This window comes from Piliocolobus tephrosceles, chromosome 3, assembly GCF_002776525.5.
Source record: "Piliocolobus tephrosceles isolate RC106 chromosome 3, ASM277652v3, whole genome shotgun sequence".
In the NCBI taxonomy this organism is placed as follows: domain Eukaryota; kingdom Metazoa; phylum Chordata; class Mammalia; order Primates; family Cercopithecidae; genus Piliocolobus; species Piliocolobus tephrosceles.
The window spans coordinates 44,410,411-44,429,798 of NC_045436.1; the positions used below are offsets into that span (position 1 = coordinate 44,410,411).

At 42.3% G+C, this 19,388-nt stretch overlaps 1 protein-coding gene across 5 annotated transcripts in view; it reads right to left on the minus strand.

Annotated features, from left to right (window-relative positions):
• SMAD1 (SMAD family member 1) overlaps positions 1–12,015 on the minus strand; it is an 89,181-nt gene extending 77,166 nt beyond the window's left edge. Inside the window, exon 1 of one of the 5 annotated variants that reach the window (XM_023227083.1) lies at positions 11,923–12,015. The gene's annotated coding sequence lies outside the window, so the exon portion shown is untranslated. Of the gene's footprint in view, positions 1–10,476; positions 10,540–11,616 lie in introns of those variants that run through there. The other 4 variants (XM_023227076.1, XM_023227068.2, XM_023227090.2 and 1 more) reach the window with 4 other exon arrangements.
• Between the last annotated feature and the right edge of the window lie 7,373 nt (positions 12,016–19,388).

The window sequence follows — 19,388 nt, forward strand, 5'->3', positions numbered from 1 at the left end:
CACACAAATTGACAAAACTCTTCAGCAAATATGTTACAAATAAATGCAAATAAATGCTATAAATACAGTTTTTGTGCCAACATTTAAACGATAATCTAGTTAATTTTGTTCGCAGTTAACAGAAAAACATTTAAAACTAATCATTCCCTCAAGCTTGAATAAACTAAATAGAAGTCCTGAGCACACAAACATAAACACATGAAAAATAAAGACGTTGTTATTAACTATGTTGGACTGCAAAGCTAGCAATGGGCAAAAAGCAAAACAGGAAGCTGTAATAGATGAGATGGCAAGCTATACACAACCAGCTATATAATTTCTACAGCAATATTCACTGCATCATTATTCTCTTTCATTAAAAACTACTGTCTCTGATAAAATTACGACCGATTTTCCTGGCATTTCTCCTCCCTCTACCACTTAGCTCAAAGAGTTTAAGTGACAAGTCTCACCAATGCGTATCACTTTAGGGCCCGTATTCTCAGTCACACCTCACTCAGAAAGGACTTACGGATGGGCAGGGGATGCTGGTGGGCCAAGCTGTGAGCCTTAAGGTGAGATTTAAAAGCCTTTTTTATCCAACTTTAAAATGTTTGCAGGTCATTTAAAAGAAAGGAGATGATAAGAGAAGACACGGACAAATTCTGATTCTGTCTAGGGCAAGGTAAGAACCCACTTAAGACTGAATGTAATTCAGTTAGGTAAGGATCCTACCAATAACCAGCAGACTCATTCCCTTATGGGCAGCATATGAATAGCCATTTAAACCTGCAGTACCGTAAAATACATATTTGGGCTTCAACCTTGTTTCTGGCATACAGCTCCTAAAATCCTTGGAGACTCCAAAGTGATGTCTTTTTGTATGCTAATGATTGACTGCTGGCTGGCAGCCCCTAACTAGCTTTAGGATGGTGGCAGGATTAGAGGATTGGGACTTTCAGCTCCACCCTCCAACCTCAAGGGACTGGGCAAGGGGCTGAAGGTTAAGTTGATCGCCAGTGGCTAATGGTATAATCAATCATGCCTATAAAATGAAGCCCCATAAAATACCAAGAGGACAAGGTTCAGAGAATTTCTGGACAGTTGAACACGCAGAGGTTCCTGAAGCGTGGCACGCCCAGGTTAGGCATGGAAGCTCCATGCCCCTTCCTCCATACCTTGCCCTATGCATCTCTTCATCTGTATCCTTTTTAATATCCTTTATAATAAATCAGTAAATGTAAGTTTCCCCGAACTCTGTGAGCCATTCTAGCAAATTAATTGAATCCAAACAGCGGGGTCATAGGAGCCCCAACTTGAAGCTGGTCAGCCAGAAGTTCCAGAGTCCTGGACTTATGTCGGAGGTGGGTGGGACTGAACCCTCAATCTGTGGGATCTGAGGCTATCTCCAGGTAGTGTCAAAATTGAACTGGAAGACACTCAGCCAGTGTTTGGTGTGTAGGGAAAACCCACACACATTTAGTCACAAAAGTATTTTGTGTTGACTGTTGTAATGTGAGAGCAGAGGGAAAAACAGTTTGAGTTTTCTACTGACAGAAAACCCACGACTACTATTATCCTTTAAAAAAAATTTGGAAAATTAAACACTGATGCCTAACTTTTAAGTTTTTTAAAAAACATTATAAGGTTTTACTACAAGGGGGACTTTTCTCACTTTATTTAATACCTCATCAACTCGTCCATCTCAATAATCAAAACCACTCTCCAAGATCATCACTGCATCTCACATCAGTGAGTAAATGCCACTATAAAATCTAATACTGCAATTCAGGTAGGAGAGAAAGGGGCCTATTTCAATATGCTCTAGGAAGCACTGGTGTCTTCAAGGTTCATCATCTATGCCAGGTGACTGAGAAACTGTGTATAACTGATAGCCCCTCACACTGTAATAAGGAAACTCCTGGATGAAAACCATGCCATGGGGAAGCAGGGTGCTTGCCTCTTACAACTCCACTTTATATATATCTTGTACCTCCCTGAAACTCCAGATTCTCTTAGAAGGCTGGGAAATTCGGACTTCCTTTCCTTAAATGAGAAAAGCCCAGTTTACTCAGACTGATACTTCCTAGTATACAACGAATGACAAAATACAGGAAAAAGGAAGACATCATCCCCATTTCAATCAAGAGTCTGATAGAGGACATAACCAAAACATTTTATGTTCATTAGTAGTTTGTATTTCTTTTTTCCTTTTGCTTGAGATAGTCTCGCTCTGTTGCCCAGACTGGAGTGCAGTGACACAATCATAACTCACTGCAGCCTTGAACTGCTGGGTTTAAGTGATCCTTTTGCCTCAGCCTCCAGAGTAGCTGGGATTACAGGCACAGAACCTTCCTGTCAGCAGTTGGCATCTCATTTGTTTGTGAAATGCTTGTTCAGGTCCATTACCAATTTTTCTATTGGGGTGGTGCTTCCTATTGACACAAGTCTTTCTCACAAAGAACAGTATTTGTTGCAAATCTCTTTATCTGTCTTTCAGGTTTTGTTTCTGAGTATGTTTGGTCACATAATAAATGCTATCAAATCTATAAAAAGTTTCCTTTATTGTTTCTGCCTTTGGAGTCACATTTAGAAGGGCTCTGTGGCTGGCTATTAATAACCCTCCCCCCAATGGCATAAATCAATCTCCCCTTTCCTTCTAAAGCTATGACAAGAATCCACTGCAGAATCTTTCTGCATTAAGCATGTACTGGTTTAATGAAAAAGCAATGTTTTTAACCGTAATGAATGCTATAAGATAAGCCATAGAAAAATTCAGAATACAATACTTATTTTTTAAAGTTCTAATCAACTTAAATGACCTTTAAAATCATTAAAGGGACTCTTCTGTTAGTTCAATTTCTATACTTTTCTTAGAAACCTTTGTCTAGAATTGTTATCTACGAATTCTCAAACTTGATATTTCACTACCTCATTACCAGGATTTTCATTGCTTACTAACTCTTCTCAATTCATTTAGTTCATCAGGCTCCTTATAAAACAAGTTAAGTGTTGGGGCTTGGTCTTACACCCAGGCAATCAGACTCCAGAGCCTTATCTCTGAACTCATTTGCTATCCCTAAGCCTAACAGGCCACAAAGCGATATCAAAAAGTAACAATTAACCTAGTCTCCTATATAATAGCCTCACCACACATCACCCCAGGATTCCCCCCAATTGTTTAGAATTTGACTTCTCTAGAGATTGCCCGGCACACTACCTCCGGTGGCTCTTCTTCCCTTACCGTGTGCTGATCTTCCTTCTCACCATCCCAGTGAAAGGACTTACCTCCAACAATACAGGAAAATCAGCAAAAGTGGGCAGGAGCTCTGCCACATGCTTTCCTCTCACTCGGACCCCATTCTGTTTCTTTCTCAGACAACTGTCCCTCCTTACAATGGTCAATATTTTGTCATTTGTGCTCCAGATGGCTAACTCCATCACCTCCAATTGCTCTCTGTCCACTGACTTCTCCCCCTCAACCTTCAAATATGAAGAGGTCTCATCTATCTTAAAATGCAAGCCACTTAAGGCAGTATAAGACTCTATTTCTCGCTTCTTAATGTATTCAGTCTTCTCTGAAACTGCATTCACGTGATTATCTGACTTCTCCTTCACCCTGAACAGTACATTTTCCCCTCCAAACCTACTTCTAGAATCTCTCTTCCAGTGGCTTCCTGGTTTCCCCACTCCTCTGACCCCATGCCTTTCTTTCAGTTTCTTCTTTGGTCTAGGTCAAACAGCCTCTCAGACAGTCTACTTCAAATTAATCTCTTCCTTCTACCAATTCCTAACTGTGGGCTCCAATAAAGATTCAGTCCACCAGTTCTTTCTCTCTCTGTGGTTCTCAGAATACCCAGTAGATGACTGCAGAGAGTCTAACGTAAAGCTTTCAAGTCCTCCCAAACCTTATCTCTGACTTGCCTGTAGCATACTCTGACTTAGATATCGCACCTTAAATTTAACACATCAAGTCTAATTTATCATTTGCACAATTTTTATTCCTTCTACAACCAGCTCTTCCCTATTCTTAACTAACACCTTTATTAGTTTTCCAGCCACCAAGGTTAGAAACTTAAGGATATATCTCTGACATCTCTTTCTCATTACTTTATAGCCACGTAATCACCAAGCCTTCATGTTTTTTTTTTTTAATCCTTCTCTTTCCATGTTTACCTTTATCAGAGATTTATCATCTCATACATAACTCAATAGCTTTCTTATTGATCTCCCGACACTGGGCTCTATTCCTCCAGTGCAAACTGCATGTTCAAACACTTTCAGTGACTTCCCAATGTTTCCTTATTCTTGCAGTTTAAGGCCCTAAAATTCTCACTGGAACTCAACTTTTCTGAAAATCCCCTCCACACCACCATACTAGGCTCCATGAGGAACACCCACTGAGGTCAGGCAGGGCTGCTCACTACCTCTAGATCCATGCTATTTGATATGATAACCACATGTGGCTACTGAAACATAAATTAATTTATTAAAAAATGCTGCTCCATGTGTGGCCACAGCTACCGTATTAGCACAGATGTGGAACATTTCCATCACTGCAGAAATTCTATTGGACAGTGCTGCTCTACAGATACTCAACACTCATGCTTATCTCCCAGGTTTTCCATGCCATTACTCTGCCTATAATGTCCCTCTTCCTTCTACCTATGCAAACTCAGGCCACAGTGGTCCTGATGTGAGCTGTCTGTACAATTTGCTCCTATACTACCTTGTAACAGTTCTTATAATGTTGCTGCATTTAATTTTTCATTTTTGTGTATCCTCTAATTATTGAGCCTCAGAGCTAATAAATATTCAAGGAATAAATGAAGCACATACTTATTATAATACTGCAGCAAAATTATCAAATAAGGGCCCATTTAAATCCCTCCTTCATTAAAAAGATACGCTTCTTTTCAATCTAAACAAGCAAAAGATCGTGCATTTAGTTAACTGAATAATGATTCAATTTAATGCCTAATTATAACAGCTGACAGACAGTCTCCCCCTACTTTTCTTGCAGTGTTTGAAACTAAAAGAAGAAAAGCTATAAAGGTCTGGAATACATCTACTTTGCATAAGCACACCACAAAGAAACCACAAAAAAAAAAAAAAAAAAAAAAAAGACAGGGGAGGATAATAAATGAATAGTTTGAGTAACTATACCCTAACCATCTCAGATTGTAGAGCAAAATATCCACAGTACAGCATCCCTACAATTAAGGGGAAACTACAAATAAAGCATTAAAACTTATGTATAAAAATATATTCTGAATAAACAGAGAGACCCCTCTCTCCTCCTCTTCCCAAACAGGACCTAGTGAATATTCATTTACATCCTGAACTCAAAAGCATATACATGCATAATTAACAATTCTATGTTCTTTCTTCAGATCCAGGCTTATTGCCTCAAAAAAAAAAAAAAAATTGTTAAGAAACCAATCTATACTGCAAACCTAGGGGGGAGTGTGTGTGTGTGTGTATATATATATATGTGTGTGTGTGTGTGTGTGTATATATATACATATACTCCTTTTTCAAACACTAAAAACAGAGAAGAGATTTGGAAGAATCACCAGGTAAGGACTTCCTCACATCTTAGAGAATTTAATGCTTTATTTTCAAGAGAGAGTCTTCTCTAAAGTTCAGATTTTAGCTTATAACAAAAATTATAAAGATGCTAAACTGTTCAAATACTGTAGTTCCCAGTATTTACTAAAACTCTGATGTCACTGGAGTGAAAATGCTTATGAAACTTTTGGCTTTTCTTTTCTGAAAGACAGTTTCCTTTATGCAAATAAATGTTCTAGAGAAGTCGCTCATTTCTGCAAGTCAGCCCGCAATAGCTATAGACATTACTGTTTTGCATATAGGACTAGCCCTGCACCTCTAAAACTGACACTGTCTTAATAACGCACACCAAGATGAGTATTTTAATTTAGATTTTAAGCAATTACATTAATACTATTTGGCTCTGCCTTTTTCTTCCCTTTCCTTTTCTTTTAAAGGTGGCTACAGCGGAGTGATGAAAATGTGTCAGGTATTTTTGCTGCAAATCAGATGACAGATCAACAGATTAGACTGAATATTTGTACTACCAGATAATAGCAGGAAAGGAAAATAAAGGGTCAAGAGGTTTCAGGTTGGGGCAAAGAGGAGATGCCCCTATTTGTAATAAAAGTACATCCTAAAATCTTGGTACCAAAGAGTAAAACCACATACAGAGGTAGCAGAACATTTCATCAACCTCAAAGACATGCTATGACTTAAAACCGGTTTTCTCCACTTTTTTATATTTAAATTATCCTTTTTCTCCTCAGACCTGTCCAACTCTCTCCCTAGGACTCCCTAGCTCCCTATTATCCCCTAAATACCCCAAACTTTAGCTTTTGGTTAGGAATGTGATTTGTTTTTGAGAGTCAAGAGGAGATTCGTATATTTTGCTAGATATCAGAGTTGCCTGCTTTCACTCGAACTTTGTACAATCTTGGATTTCCCGTTTTCTAATAAGGTCCCATTGATTAAATTAGATATAGGGCTTTTCTTTTCCATCTCCAGAATGAAAAAGAATCAATTTTAATATGTAGAAAATAAGCATTTCTCACTGGTTGTCAGATTTGATTCCTACTAAGTTCAAACAACGTTAGGTATAAAAAGTTGTTACAATGCCAAAAAATTCTTTCCTCCCTTCCCTAAATTACACTGGATATGCTCACACCAAAGCCTCAGAAATATAGTGACCGTGGTAGGGGGGGAAAAAAGGGCACTTAATGCTAAGAGGAATCCAGATCCTGGCTTTCCCTTTTTCCAGTCACTAGACAGGTAACTTTGGATATCAGTTACCTTCTCTAGACTTCAGATTGTTCACTTTGATATGAACCAACCAGATTAGAAAATCTTTAAAGCAACTTTTAATACTAAATATCTCTATTCTCTGTAAAAGAAATTACAAACTTTAATGTTTATGAAAGCACTTGGCAGGGCAGTCCCATGGACTTACCTCACCCGAAAGACCATGAGATTTGGAGAGTTGAGTGTATACACTAACTCACCATGGCATATAAGCATTTTGGGATAGGAAGGTGGGAATAAGAAGATACAAGAGCCATAGTTTTCATCAGATTCTTAAACAGCCCTGACCTTGTAAAACATTCATAAAAATAGATGCTAAATGTTTTTTAAAAAATCCCCAAAGAATTAGTAATTACTATTCTTACAGTGTTTAACAGCTCAGGAAAGACAGACTAATTTTGATAAGACAGACAAACTGAATTACTACAACTTTCCTCCTAACTTAATACCAGTTTGTGATTATGTAAGAAAATGCAAGAGGAAAGTGACAAGAATTATGCAGAAAAGCAGAGATAAAACTAATTTGGCTTTGAAATGCGTTACTTTCAAGTCAGATTTATTCTTCAAATTATGTGCTGCTTAGATAAGCATTATTTTTCCTTTCTTAAACATTTACAAAAGGAGGAAAGAAGATAGCCAAGAAAGGCACAACAGAAGGTAAATTTATTTAAAGACCTAAAAAAACACAAGCCAAGTCATGTCTATACTGGCATACCAAAGCACAGCAGAACAATGACGATTTGGGTCTTCTGAACGAACGACCAAAAACATAGTTAAGATGGAGTTTCTAGAGTCTGACTGCCTCGATCATATCCCAGGTAAGATTAGAAATCATAATCGTTCACTACACAGTCTGAAGCAAGATTCTGAATCATACTGGCCTCAGTTTCTTTACCTGTAAAATGTGACAACAACAGTACTTATGGACGTTTTGAGGCTTAAATGAGATATGGGTATTATAAACAATGCCTGGCATACATACGTAAACATTTAGAAAAAAAAGGTTAGCTACAATTATTTCTCCTCTCTAAGACGCTGAACCAAATTAGAATCGATGACACTAATAATAATAAGATCTACAGAAAAGTCAAACTCCTTTTATCCAGTAGCTTCAACTGTCCCTTCCAAACTGTGTTTTATTTTTTAAAAAACAGCTAGTTAGTGATAAAATTAGTTTATATATGTCATTCCATCTTTGACTCCACAAACTCATTAGTAGAGGTAACAAGTGAGAAGAGTGCATGTCCTGGGGCAGCACTGGCTAGCAGAACCTTCTGTGATGATGGAACTACTCTATACACACACTGTCCAGTATGGCAGCCACTAGCCACAAGCAGCTACTAAGTGCTTGAAATGTAGCTAGTGCTGAGAAAGTGAATTTTTATTTACTTTTAATTTAAACTTAAATAGCTATACGTAGCAGAGTGCAGTGGCTCACGCCTGTAACTCCAACACTTTGGGAGGCCAAGGCGGGAGAACAGCTTGAGCCCAGGAGTTCGAGACCAGCCTGGGCAACATGACGAAACCCTGTCTCTACAAGAAATACAAAAACAAATTAGTCAGGCAGACATGGTGGCAGTGTCTGCAGTCCCAGCAACTTGGGAGGCTGAAGTGGGAGGATTGCCTGGGCCTGGGAGGTTGAGGCTGCAGTGAGCCATGATCGTGCCACTGCACTCCAGCCTGGGTGACAGAGAGAGACCCTGTCTCAAAAAAATAGAATAAAATAAAATTTCAAAACAGCTACATGTGACTATGGCTACCTTAGTGGACAGCAGAGCCCTAGATAATCCATAAGCTAAATAAGGACTGTCAGAAATTTAAGCAAAACAAGGATCTTCTTTTCCTGAATTTTTATATGTTCAACTCAAATATCTTTGTTTCTGGTATAGGCCTGGTAAGTTAGACTAGTTAAAGAAACATCAATACAGTGCAAATTCAGTGGTAATAAAAGGATACATCAATACAGTGCAAATTCAGTGGTAATAAAAGGATCATAGTTAAGTATGTGGTCCTCTGATATTTTAGAAGGTCCCTAAGGCCAAGTTAAATTCAAACTCACATGAAGCATTCAGTACACATATCAGAGCTGCAAAGGTCCTTATCAGCATCCCTAAAGCATCTGTTCCTCCTCTACCAAATGAAAAGCTACTTATACAATTCAGACTGAATATCTCTGCATTTATCTTAAATTTTTCTCTAGAAATTCATAGTTCTGTAAGCCTTTTCCTTCTTTCAGGCACACTGGTGTTCCTGGCCATCTCAGCCCTTCCACTATAAACAAAACCCATGTACCACCCATATCTGAAGTATAACGCCAGACTCCTGCTTAGCTACCCCTGTAATATGGTTTAATTATGATGACTGAACTAATAGGCTGACATCATAGACTTTTACAGGCTGACCCCATGTCATCCTGATGTATCATTTTGCACCAGTTCAGTGCTGTAAATCAATTTAAGATCTCAAGCAGGTTGAAAAGGCTGGTAATGATGCTTTCTCTGCCGTCTCTGGAGACTCTACATTATACCCAACTTACATTATTTATAAAGCCTCAGTGATGCCTCCATTAGCCTTGTAAGACTACACAAATGAGATCTTTTATACACACACACTTGGCCTTGATTATGTAGGCTACTGCAGCTTAAACATGCTTGTGTAATTATACCCAAGTTACTTCTTTTTCCAATCTACTAAGTTATTAGATTTTATCTTTAACCCAGAATTGCTAGAAATCAAAATTACAAAGTGAAATTTAGTTTTTAACTAATAAATGTAATACACGTAGCTGAGAAAATGTGACTTACTTCCTCTTAACGCCTTAATGAACTTAGTAGAAATAAAATTAAATTCCAAGAAGTGTAAGAGGTCAATGTCTTTAATTGCCTAAAAATTGTCATTTCTCTAAAACACAAAGGTCATCAACTCTTCAAGGGTATGAAATCAAAGGATACTGTAAGGGGTAAAATGTATTTGGTTACATACCTATGGTTGTAGGGGTCAAAACTAAATCAAGGACAAATCCCTACCCTCAGAAGAAACCTGATCCTGCCTGGATCCTCTAGAGGCTCTGGCATCACCCATCTCCAGAAAAATCATCTCTCACGACCCTAGTTACACTTTCCTAAGAACTGCAGTATTACACCAATGATACACCACCTGCACAGAAATATCAAATAACTGCAAATAGGGAAGAGAGTGGGAGAGGGCAGAACAAACACTTTAATCAGTACAGCATATTCAGATCTGGCACCTACATCAGAATAACACTGATCCAACAATATTTACACCAATTGAAAATGCTGGGGCAGTGAACACTTCTGTCCCGATTCTTTTTTAATACAGTTCACCCACCTTCAATACAATTTAAAGTAATTACAAACAAGATGAAAAATCAACATGGGCAGGGAACAGTTTTCTCATTGTGTTACCGAGGTGTGGGCAAGTTATCCACAACAGACAATTAGACCCAGAGATGTTCTGAAATAAACGCATTCTGAGATTTAGCCGCTGAGAGTTGCAGCAACAGGAAGACATAACAGAAATCATGCAACTTCTTTATCATTCCACGTACTTTGAAACTCCAGATACAATGGAAAGAAAAGAGGGGGGAGGGCAGAGAAAAAGGACAGTTGTCTCAGCACTCACGAAAACGATGCTTTCTCAGGAGATGGTTGAGACCGGCCTCAATTTTCAGAAGGAACGCGCCTTTACTGGTTATCTTGCACCGTGTATTTAAAAATTGCATGCGCTTCAAAATAAACAAAAGCTCAGCTACTGTAGTTGTGAGATCTGGCAGGCATTTGTTCCTCCTCCCCTCCTAAAGCACATCAAGGAAACGTTCTCCCTTTAAAGCCTTCATACAGCTTCAGCAACTAGAAAAACAAGCCCACGTCTGTCTCTCACGCCCACCACCCCCACCTTCCTACAGAAACAACCCCAAGAAACACTAACAAAGACAGGGAGCAGAGTAAAGGAACAGTTGTTCAACCGCGAACTCACGAATACACATACAGTGAGGCAATCGACTCCGGTAAAGGGAAAGGAATGAGACACCAGGAGACGCAGCGGGTGTAGGCGGAAGAGGGGGAAAAAATTACGCGCCGCCGCCAAACCTTTGAATAAATTAGAGGGGATTTCGGTGCGAACTTTCCTTGACCTCGACCCCAAAGAGGCTCGCTGGGGCCGAGAAGGAAACCCGTGTGGGATGTGGAGGGGCCCGGGGCGCCGGGGTCCCCCGCCCGCGAGACCCGCTCCACCAGGCGCCTTGGAGGGCAGCGCCGGCTGTCGTCCTCCAGCTCCCGCAGGAGTCGCCCCGCCGGCGCAGGGGACACAATGGGTCCGCGGGCCGCGCGAACGGGCCTCGGCCCGGCTGCCGCACGGGAGAGATGTGAGGAGCGCGCGGAGGGGGAGCGCGGCCGGGGAGGTCCCAGCACGGTCCGGCCCGAGGGCCGAGGCTCGGGGGCCCGGGAACTGGGCTTCCCACAGCAGAAGACCCAACAAAGACACCAGGGAAGCCCGGCGGGCTGGGCATGAGGAGAAGACGCGGTGGCAGGTTCGCTCCGCAGAGCTGCAGGGAGGCGCCATCATGGGGGGTGGGGGGTTCGCGGCCCGCCCCGCGCAAAAGAGCCCCCTCCCTGCCGCCGCCCGCGCCCCAAGCCCAGCACGACCGCGGTGGCCCCACGCGTGCAGAGGCGACGGCGGCGGCGCTGGGAAGCCTGGGGCGCCGAGGGGAGGGCGGCGACGCGGCATGAAGGGAAAGTTGGGTTCGGGTCTGTTTCGTTTTACCGGGTTAGCGGCGCGCCAGTCCGCGCGGGCGCACGAGTGGCCGGGCGAGCGGGGTCCCGCGGCCCGGGTCTGGCCGGCCGGGCGCTGCGCCGCGCTCCGCTCCCAGGGTCCCTCCCCGAGCCTTGGCCCGGCTTGAGCCGCTCGGCCTCTCCTTTCTCCGCCCGCCCGCCTGCTCTCTCTTGGAGCCTGGATTGATCTGGTCGCGCTGGCGTCAGGGAGTCGGAGCCGCCCAACCTCCACTCCTTGGCTGCCAATACCCGGCGCACTCGCCTGCCCGCCCGCCAGCTCACACGCTCACCCGCTCACCCGCGCGCCGCCGCCGCTGCCGCGCGACCAGGGATCCTCTCCAAATTCCCGGCCCGACCGGCGTGAGCGCAGCGCGGCCGGGGCCGGAGGACGGCGCGGAGGAGCGGCCGGAGCCACCCCCTTCTACCAGCAGCCCCACGCCCCGTTTATTCCTGGAGAAAAAACAGTGTAGCGGCGTTCAGGCTTTCCTAACCCTGCCTTTTTAGTCCCAGTGGAGCGGACTTGGTCCATTATCTGCAAGTGAATTTCGATACTCCATGTTTTTATTTTCTGAAATGTTCATTAATGCTTCCACCGCGCCCACCGAATCGTTCTATAAACGTGGAGTGCACGTTGACAGTTATCTTTGGAGACGCGCCCTTTTATGTCTAGTTTTCGTTGCCCCTCACACACTCCCCAATAATTTGCACGCCCCAGAAGTTTTATGTACCCAGAATTGGATAGCCTAGTAACTACTGCACGTGCTTATACAAACCGTGAGTCAACAGATGCGTTTCATGTCAACTCGGGATCCAGTGATTCGAGTAGGTAACCTTGTTGCCCTAAATGACATGCCACAAGGAGATACTGCTTTAAAACTCCACATTTTTGGTCCAATTTCTACAGTCTTTTAGATGATGCCAACTCCGTCGCACTTAACTCTTACCTACCTGATCTGCATAGACACTGAAAATATCTTCTAAGAGTCAACTTTTCTCTTGGCTAACTCTTGAAACTCCATAAAATCTTGGACAATTACTATAATGTTGAGTTACGTTTAGACAAGAATTTTTTTTTTTTTTTTAGGAATAAATTTCACATGAAGCAAAAAAATTAAAATAAAATAAAATAAAAAAAATCACTCCCAGCAGTCAGAATATGCCTTCTAATTAAATTCCTTTTTCCCTCAACCTATTTGAGCACTTACTGGTCAATTCGTGGGCCTCATCTTATTTTCCCTAAAAGCAGCGTTTGACGCAGTTGATCATCCTCTGCTCCTTAGAACAACAGGAAAGTGAACCTTGTTAAATGCCACTCAGATCAGGCCACTCCCCTATTGAAAACCCTCCCTTGATAAATAGTATAAAGTATCCCATACAAGAAAACATTATTCAGCCATAAAAAGGAATGAAGTACTGATACTGATGCATGCTACATGGATAACCTTTCAAAACATATGAAGTGAAAGAAGACCACACATTGTATTCTTCCACATATGTGAAATGCTCAGAGTAGGCGAGGCTATGGAGACAGAAAGTAGTTTGGTGGTTTGCACAGGGTTGGGGAAATGAGGAACCTGAGGAGTGACTGCTAAAGGTTATGGGGTGACAAAATTGTTCTAAAACTAGTTTCTGGTGATGGTTGCGCAACTCTGTGGATATACCAAAAGCCTTTAAATTGTACACTTTAAATGGGTCAATCATTTGGTATGTGAATTTTACCTCAAGCTATTAAAAAAAAGCATGACAATGAAATGCAGTATATGACCTTGATTGGATCCTGAATGGGGAGGGGGAGCTATAAACTGTCATTTTAAAGCTGTTAATTTTTTAAAAAATCTATAGATGGCATTTATTTATTTAATTTTGAGACGGAGTCTCGCTCAGTCGCCCAGGCTGGAGTGCTATGGCGCGATCTCGGCTCACTGCAACCTCTGCCTCCGGGGTTCAAGCAATTCTCCTGCCTCAGTCTCTCGAGTACCTAGGACTACAGATACCAACCACCATGCCCATCTAAGTTTTGTATTTTTAGTAGAGACAGGGTTTCACCATTTTGACCAGGCTGGTCTCGAACTCCTGGGCCTCAAGTGATCCGCCCATCTCAGCCTCCCAAAGTTCTGGGATTTCAAGCATGACCCACTGCACCCAGCCTAGATGGCCTTTCTTAGTGCAGTCCTAGTAGTCTTAAATAACTATTAATATTATTATGTATGCAATAAAATTTGATTTTGCCCATTATGCAAGTTACTTCTTTAAATGATAATAAAAATTTGGATATTCTTTTTAAAAGGACATTGATGAGACCATTGTAAAAGCCTAAATATGGCCAGTATATTAATAGCATTATATTAAATTTTTAAAAAATCCTCCCTTGGGTCCTCATTTCACTCAAAATAAAAGTTCCTATAATGAGCACAAGACTCTACATAATCTTTCCTTCCCCCTCCTTTACCACTCTGACCTGCACTTCTACTCTTCCTCTTGCTCACTTCCCCAAGTCACATTGACATTCTCACTCTTCTGGAACAATCTGGGCACATTCTCACCTCAGTATTTATGTGCTAGCTATTCCCTCCCTTTCTAAGCTCATTTTGTGTTGCTATAATAGAATACCACTGATAGAGTTTGGCTATGTGTCCCCACCCAAATCTCATCTTGAATTGTAGCTCCCATAACCTCCATGTGTCATAGAAGGGACCTGGTGGGAGGTAATGGAATCATGGGGGTGGGTTCTTCTCATGCTGTTCTCATGATAGTAAGTCTTGCGAGAATCTGATGGTTTTACAAACGGCAGTTTCCCTGCACACGCCCTCTTGCCTGCCACCGTGTAAGATGTGCCTTTGCTGCTCTTTCACCTTCTGCCATGATTGTGAGGCTTCTCCAGCCAAGTGAAACTGTGAGTCCATTAAACCTTTTTTTTTTTTTTTCTTGGAGACAGAATCTCTGTCACCTAGGCTGGAGTGCAGTGATGCAACCTTGGCTCACTGCAACCTCCACCTCCAAGGTTCAAGCAATTCTCCTGCCTTGGCCTCCCGAGTAGGTAGGAGTACAGGCATGCACCACACACTTGGCTAATCTTTTTTGTATTTTTGAGTAGAGACAGGGTTTTGCCATGTTAGCCAGGCTGGTCTCAAACTCCTGAGCTCAGGTGATCCACCTGCCTTGGCCTCCCAAAGTGCTGGGATTACAGGCGTGAGCCACCGTGCCCAGCCCTAAACCACATTTTCTTTATAAATTACCCAGTCTCGTGTATTTCTTCATAGCAGTATGAAAATGGACTAATGCAACCACCACTAATACAAACTATTGTGTAGTCTATACACAATAGAAGTTAATTTAGCTTATGTCTCTGGGAAGAGGCTGCATCTGGTGAGGGCCTTCTTCCTTCATCACAACATAGCAGAAGGCATCACATAGCAAGAGAGAGAACATGAGAGGGAGGGTAGAAAAGGGCCAAACTCATACTTGTATCAGTAATCCACTCTTAAGATACCAAACCGCACTCCCGTAGTGCCATTAATCTATTCATGAGGGCAGATCCCTGTTAAAAGAAAAACTTTTACGCAAATTAAATTTAACAGAGTTTAATTGAGCAAAGAGCAATTTGAGAACTGAGCAGCCCCCAGAACCAGAATCGTTTCAGAGCAACTTTGGGGCTGCCACAGGGTCAGATGATATTTATGGGCAGAGAAGGAAAAGAGACAGAAAATGGAGTGAGGTACAGAAAAAAACTGGATTGGTTAGAGCTAAATTTTTGCCTTATTTTAACACAGTTTGAACAGTTGGCTGCCTGTGATTGACCAAAACTCTGTGGTTGGTACAAGAGGTGGTTACAATCTTTTTGCATATCCAATTAGGTTACAGTTTGCTGTGTCCAGAGAAATCTTTAGGCTTAACTTAAAATATGTATGGGCCAGGCGTGGTAGCTCACGCCTGTAATCCCAGCACTTTGGGAGGCCAAGGTGGGTGGATCACCTGCGGTCAAGAGTTTGAGACCAGCCTGACCAACATGGAGAAACCCCGTCTCTACTAAAAATACAAAATTAGTTGGACGTGGTGGCGCATGCCTGTAATCCCAGCTTCTCAGGAGGCTGAGGCAGGAGAATCAGTTGAACCCGGGAAGTGGAGGCTGCAGTGAGCTGAGATTGCGCCATTTTACTCCAGCCTGGGCAACAAGAGCAAAACTCCATCACAAAAAAAGTATATATATATGGAGGCAGCTTTAGTCTAAACTTAATTTAACAGCCCTCATGACATCATCACTTCTTAAAGTTCTTACCTCTCAACACTGCTGCATTGGGGATTAAGTTTACAATATATAAACTTTGGGGATGCATTCAAGCCATAGCACTCCCTAGACAGCTCTTCCCACAGATGTCCACATGGCTCACTCCTTCATCTCCCTCAAGTCTTCACTCAAATGTCTCCATATTATTTAGCCAAAAGAGCAGGATTTTTGGTCTACTGTGTTCATTGCTATAATCTCAGTGCCTAAGCAGTGCCTCGTATTTAATAGGAGCATATTAAATATCTGTTGAATGAATCAATGAGTAAATGAAGCACTGTTCTAGCAGGGGATATAGTGGCAAGCAGAAAAAAATCCCTGCCCTCATCAAGGAAGACAGATAATAAATAAATAAGTACATGGCTAGACATGGGTGGCTCACACCTGTAATCCCAGCACTTTGGGAGGCCAAGGCAGGTGGATCATGAGGTCAGGAGTTCAAAACCAGCCTGGCCAGCATGGTGAAACCCTGTCTCTACTAAAAAAAAAAAAAAAAAAAAAAAAAAGCGGGGCATGGTGTCATGTGTCTGTAGTCCCAGCTACTTGGGAGACTGAGGCAGGAGAATTACTTGAACCCAGGAGGCAGAGGTTGCAGTGAGCTGAGATCGTGCCACTGCACTACAGCCTGGATGATAGAGCGAGACTGCATCTCAAAAAATAAATAATTAAATAAATAAATACACAAATATGCTAGACAGTGGTACAAGTGATGGAAAAAAACGGGAAGAGGGATTGAGAACAGGAGGGATGACTATTTCTAAAGGGACAGAGGAAACCTCACTGCAAGAGGTCCTGAAGGAAGGGAAGGAAGCACAGTACACAGTCTTGAGGGATGAGTTCCCAACCTCCCAAGCAGAAGGAAGAGCAAGTGTAAAGACCTAGAAGCTGAGTCTACTTTATGCATGCACTGAAAAGCCGGGGGGCAGGGTTGGGGGCAGTGCAGTGATGTAAGAAAAGCTAGTGACTGGAGGGAAGACAGAGTATGTGGACCCAGATGCACACAAGCTGGTGTTTGCTTGCAGAGGTGAGAACACAGGGATGGTCTCTTCTCAACACTCTCATCTCGGTGAAATTGCCAGGGAACCTGCTTCCTGAGAATGGTGGGATTGAAGAGATGCTGGAGGTTGGAAAAGAGAGGAGTGATATCTAACAGTCATCTAGGAGTGTTTGAAAGCAAATGAACTCCGGAAATGTGGTAGGATTGCTACTATTAAGTGTCCATTTGAGGTTGTGGCCATTAATTAATTACTTTATTTATTTATCTGAGACGGAGTCTTGCTTAGTCACCCAGGCTGGAGTGCGGTGTCACGATCTTGCCTCACTGTCATGATCTCAGCTCACTGCAACCTCTACCTCCCGGGTTCAAGTGATTCTCCTGCCTCAGCCTCCCTAGTAAGTGGGATTACAGGCATGCACCAGCACACCCAGTTAGTTTTTGTATTTTCAGTAGAGACAGGGTTTCACCATGTTGGCCAGTCTGGTCTCAAACTCCTGACCTCAGGTGATCCACCTGCCTCAGCCTCTCAAAGTGCTGGGATTACAGGCATGAGCCACTACGCCCAGTTTAGTGGCCATGAATTTTAAATAAGACCGGTCAGCATGGCTGTGGGTTTTTCTCCAGCCTCGGTTAACCTACGGGGACAGAGCTGAGTTTAACGAGGGCTGGGGTTTTGCAGGTGTATGTCATGGAAGGAAAGGGCATCAGACAGCAGAAGGTATAGGCAATGGAGTGACTGTGGGGGTCTGTGATAGGAAGAAGGCAAAAACGTATAGTAATGTGAAATGTTGGAAAGATGATAGGATCCACCGAGTGAAGGTCCCAGTGGGGTCCATGAGTTACTGGAGTTGGGACCCTTTCCCAAAAGCTGGGGAGCAGTCTGGGAATGAGATACTTGAAATTGAAATCATGATGCTGGGGCAGTTTTGAGCAATGCCAAGATGTAGGGGTGTGACCAGAGATAGTGTATGGCTGAGGTAGAGAGGAGGACAGGATCCTTCCAGAAAAGGAAATATTGAGGAACTGAAGGCAAATTAATTATGTTATGTAATCAGTTTATCGGGAAAAAATCAGCTACTAATCACTTAAGATAAGAGAAGCTCTTAAAATTGGCTGCAAATTTTATATAAGCAAAATGTAAAACCAAAAACCTGTTTTAAGAGATGATTCTACTCAATAGAAAAATAAATGTAATGATTTATAGTTCAGCTCTCTCAGGGAATTTAAGTGACTCAGTTTTCCTGGAATGAGCCTGCCAAGGATCATTGGTGTGTTATTTTTCATATTAAAAGGAATGCTGGCCCGACATGGTGGCTCATGTCTGTAATTCCAGCACGTTGGGAAGCCAAGGTGGGGGTCAGGAGTTCGAGACCAGCCTGGGCAACATAGTGAAACCCCATCTCTACAAAATATACAAAAAATTAGCCAGATGTGGTGGTACACTCCTATAGTCCCAGTTACTCAAGAGGCTAAGGTGGGAGGATGGATTGAGTCTGGAAGGTTAAGTCTGCAGTGAGTTGTGATGATGCCACTGCACTCCAGCCTGGGTCAAACAGCAAGACTCTATCTCTGAAAAAAATGTTGTTGTTGTTGTTGGAATCCTTTATTCTCCCATCACACCCTTTGCTCCAAAGGAGTTATAGCTCTCTGTAATTATAAATGTATTTAGTCAAATTGTTGAGTATCCAGTGAGAAAACCCCACTGCTCTTCTAAGTACTATGTGGGTGGGAGCTGTATCTAGTTTGTGTTCCCATCTCCGAGCCCAAAGTTTGCACAGACCTGTCATGGCAGACCCTCAAATATTTGCTGAAAGAATAAATCCCTAATACAACTGTTGTGGTCAAATACAAATTGGTATTTTTTCTTAATTACAGCATACTTCATAGTAATTGTCCTCATTATTGCCCCCAAGTCTGAAATTCAGATCTAATTATAAATTGTAGGAATTAATAAAAAGTTGTCAGCCCTTTTCCTTAGAGTTTTGTAACAGTCTATACATTACAAAGTTCTATGTGAAAATTCTATGGTAAACATTATGATGACAGCAAAACTTTGTATTTCCAGTTTCTTAAATTTGTGCGGTGATATGGTTTGGCTCTGTGTCCACACCCCAAATCTCATGTTGAATTGTAATCCCCATGTGTCAGGGAAGTGACCTGGTGAGAGGTGATTGGATCATGGGGGGCAGATTTCCCCCATGCTGTTCTTGTGATAGTGAGTGAGTTCTCATGAGATGTGATAGTTTAAAAGTATAGCACTTCCCCCCTCACTCTCTCTCTCTCCTGCTCCACAATAATGAGACATGCTTGGTTTCCTCTTCAACTTCCACCATAATTGTAAGTTTCCTGAGGCCTCCTAGGCTTGCTTCCTGTTTAGTCTGCGGAACTGTGAGTCAGTTAAACCTCTTTTCTTCATAAATTATCCAGTCTCAGGTAGTTCTTTATAGCAGTGTGAGAATGGACTAATACAGAAAATTGGTACCAG